Source organism: Neoarius graeffei, chromosome 5 (assembly GCF_027579695.1).
Source record: "Neoarius graeffei isolate fNeoGra1 chromosome 5, fNeoGra1.pri, whole genome shotgun sequence".
In the NCBI taxonomy this organism is placed as follows: Eukaryota; Metazoa; Chordata; class Actinopteri; order Siluriformes; family Ariidae; genus Neoarius; species Neoarius graeffei.
This window is the reverse complement of record NC_083573.1, coordinates 108,271,610-108,278,245: the sequence shown is the minus strand read 5'-3', so window position 1 is coordinate 108,278,245 and position 6,636 is coordinate 108,271,610.

Here is a 6,636-nt window from a genome sequence, read left to right as displayed (position 1 = left end):
TCAAACTTCGGTGCCTTCAGTAGTGGTTTTGCTTCGAGGTTGTTTTTAATGGATCTGTAGTCAAGACGATCGACCACCAGCTCACAAGCTGTAAGTAAAACATGAACTTTTTGTTAGAAGGTTTTTGTTACAAAATAGCATGTTCATATTCTCCACATTAGTATGCATGACATGGTCACAAGCTTGGCAGGGATGAGACTTTTCCGCTTTTTCTGAGTAAAAAACGACCTTTTTATATTATGCCAAATCTGTTGAGAATTTTTTTTATTAATTTCAGGGGCGTTGGGGTATGTTCCTTCATGCTGTTCAAACTTTATTAACTCCAATGATGTTTACACATTATTTGTATTATCTTTAGTCTCTTTTCCTTTCGATTACGTTCATTATGTCTTATATTAAATATAGTTAGTTTTTTTTTTTTAATTTATTTTATTTTTTTAAAATAGATAAGCAGGATTACAATCATTTAGTACCCACAGCCAATGTCATCCCCAGGATTTACGGTACACCAAAAATACACAAACCAGGAACACCATTACGCCCCATAGTAGATAGCATTGGTTCAGTCACATACAACTTATCAAAAGCACTCACCGAAATAATTAAACCATTACTAGGACTCACAGACCAACACTGCAAAAACTCAAAACATCTGGCAGAAGAACTAAAAAACATCAAAATGCAGCAAGATGAAGTTTTCATTTCACATGATGTCATATCTCTTTTCACCAGAACACCCACGGAAGCCACCATACAGATAGTACAAGACAAATTAAAAACAGACAGGACGCTCAGGAAACGCACAAACCTCACCGTACAAGACATCACTCAGCTCCTTCAATTCATCGCCACATCCACATACTTTCAGTTCAGGAATACAATCTACAGACAGAAGGAAGGTTTTGCCATGGGAGACCCACTATCAGCCATCATGTGCGGCTTTTTCATGGAGGATCTGGAGCAGAAAGCACTCACTACAATACCAGCGGAATACAGACCAACACTCTGGAAACGGTATGTGGACGACATATTGGAAAAAGTAAAGAGGGGACACACTCAACAACTCACCGACCATCTCAACACCATAGACAATACCGGCAATATAAAATTCACACATGAAGAAGAAACGGAGCAGTCAATAGCATTTTTGGATTTAAAAATACAACACACAGAAGGTGGGGACATCAAAATAAAAGTACACAGAAAACCCACACATACCGACCAATATTTAAACTGGACTTCCGAACACCCCATAATGCACAAAATATCCGTAGTTAGAACATTACATGAACGCACAGCAATAATTACAGATCCACAGGACAAAGAACAGGAGGAACAACATATACAACACGCACTGAAGGCATGTCAATATCCACAATGGGCAATATCCAAAGGGGCGGAACAGGTTAAGAACAACAAAACACAGAAGAAAGAGAAAAAACAAACTAACAAACAAGAACACAGGGGAGTAGTTACATTACCATACATCAGGGGAACAACTGAACGCATTCAAAGAGTAATGAGGAAACACAGTGTTAACACACCTGTCAAACCACACATAACACTCCGTCAGATCCTGGTGCATCCCAAAGACAGAATACATCCGGACAACAGATGCAACACCATATATGAGATTCCATGTAAATTATGCAATAAAACTTATATTGGGGAGACAGGAAGGAGTTTCAACACAAGAAAACATGAACATAAGAAAGAGTGCGAAAAGGAGACAGCTACAAGACAAACCCGAACAATAAAAGAAAAGGCACAACAGGAAAATTATAAGTCAGCTATAACAGATCACTGTAAAAGGGAAAACCACATTATGGACTGGGGGAATGCCAGAGTCATCCGCACAGAAGATAACAAACATCAGCGCTGGATCAGGGAGGCCATAGAGATCCGTAAGCGAAGCCCGAGGACCATCAACCGGGATGAGGGAGCATACATGCTCTCCCATACCTGGAGTCACATCTTGCAGGGGACGAACAGACAGTATAAGGCGTGACCGACCTGTCAAACCAGACAGGAAGGCCACGCCTTCAGAAACAGCAGCTGATAAAAGATGCGTCACCAATTAACATCCGGTGACACTCTGAGGAAGACGGAAGTTGTACGTCGAAACATGTCAGGTAAACAAACCCAAAAATTAGATGTCTGATAAAAAAGAAAAAAAAAAAACTAACTATATCTTTAGTCTCGTTTAAATCTCATTGAATGTGATGTAAAATTTGTGTTATCTACTGTAGGAAGACTGTGGTGGGTGGAGCACAGAAGCACGGCAGGCCAGAACTGAGTTCTCAAAAACTCTCTTTATTTTAGCTTTTCAGCTTTTACTTTACACCAGGAGTCACCAAACTTTTTTCCTCTGGGGGCCACATTGTCCTTCCTGACTGTGATGGGGGGCCGGGGTCGGGTCAGCTATATAACATAGAATTGTATGACCCAGACAAATGACCACCAGCAGGCCTCATTGTGTAGTAGAGATTACTAGCCTGGCACAGCCATCCCCACTACTATATCCCCCACTACTATATCCCCCACTACTATATCCCCCACTACTATATCAACGCTACTATATCAATGCTACTATATCAACACTACTATATCAACACTTGGTTCCTGGCAAATATTTGTTTATATTTACTAGTGGTTTGCAAAAGTAGTAATCGAGTCTTCACACTTTGTTTTAATTTGAAATACCACAGTGTAGAATGTCCCTTAGGTGTAGGTGGAGCACAGAGGACGGCAGGACAAAGCTTCAGGTAAGTAACGGGCTTTATTGCCAGACTTTTCAGTTTAACAATATTTCTGCGAAACACACTGTGTTCTCGTCCCGGGAAGAGCTTCCCTCTGCTCTCCCTCTGTCTCCTTAAATAGGGCGCAGTTACTGGGAAGACACACAAACACAGGTTAATTACCATCAGGTGTAGTGATTCTGCCACTCTCCTTCCCTGGCTCCGCCCTCCTGTCACAGACCGGCGCTTGACCACGCCCCCGCTGCCACATACCCCCACCGCCCGACTCAGGCCGGGCGGCCGTCCTGCCCGCAGCCGACCCCCCCCCCCCCCTTGGCGGGAGAGGAAGTCCGCCACGACCATCTGCGCCCCCGGCCTGTGGACCACCTTGAAATTGAAGGGTTGGAGTGCCAGATACCAACGGGTGATCCGCGCGTTGGCATCTTTCATGCGGTGGAGCCACTGGAGGGGTGCATGGTCCGAACAGAGGGTGAAGGGGCGCCCCAGCAGGTAGTAACGGAGGGCGAGGACCGCCCACTTGATCGCTAGACATTCCTTTTCAATAGTGCTGTAGCGCCCCTCACGCACCGACAGCTTCCTGCTAATGTACAGGATGGGGCAGTCCTTCCCCTCCACCTCCTGGGACAACACCGCCCCCAGCCCTCTGTCCGACGCGTCGGTCTGCAACACAAAAGGGAGAGAAAAGTCAGGGGAGTGTAATAGTGGCCCCCCACACAGTGCAGCCTTTACCTCAGAGAAAGCCCGCTGGCACTGCTCCGTCCACTGGACCGGGTCTGGTGCCCCCTTTTTAGTGAGGTCAGTCAGCGGGCTGGTGACGTCTGAATAATTAGGTATAAACCTACGATAGTAGCCAGCCAGCCCCAGGAACTGTCTCACCACCTTTTTGGTCTTGGGCCTCGGGCAGGCCGCAATCGCTGCTGTCTTATTAATTTGGGGACGCACCTGCCCGTTGCCCAAGTGGAAGCCCAGATACCGTACTTCCACCCGTCCAATCGCACACTTCTTCGGGTTGGCAGTGAGACCCGCCCGCCTCAGCGACCTAAGGATGGCCCTCAGGTGTTGCAAGTGCCGCTGCCAGTCGTTACTATAAACGATTATATCGTCCAGATATGCGGCCGCATAGGTGGCGTGGGGCCGGAGGACCCTGTCCATCAGCCGCTGAAACGTAGCAGGCGCCCCAAACAGCCCAAAAGGAAGTGTGACGAATTGGTGTAAGCCGAACGGAGTGGAAAAGGCCGTTTTTTCCTGGGATAGTGGAGTCAAGGGGATCTGCCAATATCCCTTCGTCAAATCCAGTGTCGAATAAAAGCGAGCCGTGCCTAGTCGATCGAGCAGCTCGTCAATACGAGGCATTGGGTATACATCAAATTTAGACACCGCGTTGACTTTTCTATAGTCCACACAGAACCGGACCGACCCATCGGCCTTGGGGACCAAGACCACCGGGCTGCTCCAGTCACTGTGGGACTCCTCGATGATGCCCATTTCGAGCATGGTCTGAAGTTCTTCCCGAACCACCTTTTTTTTGTGTTCGGGTAGCCTGTAAGGGCGGCTACGCACTACCACCCCCGGGGGCATCTCTATGTGGTGCTCTATGAGGTTAGTGCGACCTGGCAGGGGCGAGAACATATCCGAAAACTTGGCCTGCAACTGGGCGACCTCCGTGAGTTGGGTCGGGGAGAGGTGGTCTCCACAGGGGACCAGAGAGGTACGTGATGCCAATGTCCCTTTTTGAACCTCCGGCCCCAGCTCCGCTTTCTCCGGAACTACCGACACCAACGCCACGGGGACCTCCTCGTTCCAGAGTTTAAGCAGATTGAGGTGGTAAATCTGTAGCGCCCCACCCCTGTCCGTTCGCCTCACCTCATAGTCGACGTCCCCGACTCGCCGTGTGACCTCAAAGGGTCCTGGCCACTTGGCGATCAATTTGGAGCTCGACGTGGGCAACAGTACGAGTACCTTATCTCCCGGAGTGAACTCTCTAAGGCGCGTACCCTTGTTGTACAGGCGGGCTTGCCGTTCCTGGGCCTGCCGCAAATTCTCCGGAGTTAAGTGGGTGAGAGTGTGGAGTTTTGCGCGCAGGTCCATAACGTATTGGATTTCGTTTTTGCTTTGTGAAGATCCTTCCTCCCAATTTTCCCGCAGCACGTCTAGGATGCTGCGTGGCTTACGCCCATATAACAATTCGAACGGGGAGAACCCTGTGGAGGCTTGGGGGACCTCTCGCACTGAGAACAGCAAGGGTTCGAGCCACTTATCCCAATTACGTGCGTCCTCACTTACAAATTTTTTAATAATATTCTTGAGGGTGCGGTTGAACCGTTCTACTAAACCGTCCGTTTGTGGGTGATACACACTGGTGTGGATCGGCTTAATCCCCAATAACCCATACAGTTCGCGCAGTGTCCGTGACATAAACGTAGTGCCTTGATCAGTCAGAATCTCTTTCAGGATTCCAACTCAGGAGATGATGCGGAAGAGTGCCTCCGCAATACTGCATGCGGAGATATTGCGCAGAGGCACTGCTTCCGCGTATTGCGTTGCATAGTCCACCAGGACTAATATAAAGCGGTACCCTCGTGCTGACCGATCTAATGGCCCGACGAGATCCATCCCAATTCTTTCGAACAGGGTCTCGATTAGAGGTAGAGGGCGCAAAGGTGCTTTTGGAATGGCCGCTGGATTTACTAATTGGCATTCGCGGCACGCCGTACACCACCTACGGACATCGCCGCGAATCCCCGGCCAATGGAATCGGGCCATTATTCGGGTTAGTGTCTTATCCTGCCCTAGGTGTCCAGCCATGGGATTAAAATGAGCCGCCTGGAATACCAATTCCCAGCGGCTCTTTGGAATTAAAAGCTGCGTGACTCGCTCTTTCGTCTGAGTGTCCTGCGTCACTCGGTATAATCTATCCTTCATAATAGAGAAATAGGGGAAGGATGGGGTGGCGTTCGGCTGGAGCGTTTGACCATCGATTACTCTCACTTGGTCAAACGCATGCTGCAGAGTCTCATCCCGCGATTGTTCTAATGGGAAATCTGCGAGGGATTCCCCAACAGAAAGAGGAGGAGCTGGCGGCTCCTCACTCTGTCGCGGAGATGATGTAGACGGCTCTGCGACAGCAGCTCTAGCCAAAGTGACACCGGGACCTCCCCCATCAAATGGCAGGACCCACTCTTTACTAGGCGCGTCATTAAACCCCGAAATCCCAGCCAATCAGTCCCCAAAATTAAAGAGTTGGTAAGGTGAGGATTAACCGCCGCCTTCACTATATTTTTCCCCTCTGAAAAAAATGTGGACCGAAACCAAAGGGTAGCTGTGAACATCCCCGTGCACACACACAACACCTTCACCCCCTGTGCTCCCCCCAATGCCTCGTCTTGCACCAGGCTTTGGTGGATCGAGGTCTGATTGCAACCAGAATCCATCAATGCCTGATATGTAGCCCCTTGGACACTCACCGGTATGCGATACGCTCCGGCCCGATCGAGGGCAGCCTCTGGTGCATCAGGGATCCATACCACCGCGCCCACCTCCATTGCTGCGGACTGTTGTTGCAGGTGGCCCGGCTCCCCGCAGCGCCAGCAAACCGGCCCGGGCTTTCCCTCTGCACCGGTGCTCTGGGGCTTACTCACCTGAGGGAGGGGAGAGACAGACACAGAAGGGAGAAACAGGAGGGCACCATGGGTGCGGTGGGCCGGCTGGGGTGGAGCCGGCCCCCGTCTCCATGGTGGGGGAATGGGGTGAGGATGGGACACAGAAGGGAGGGGAGAAAGAGAGAGAGAAGAGGAGAGAAGAGAAGACGTCGTCGGCTGTCCTGCCACCGGAACAGCCGCCAAATGATCCTCCCACCAGTCCTACTGCCTGATCCAGC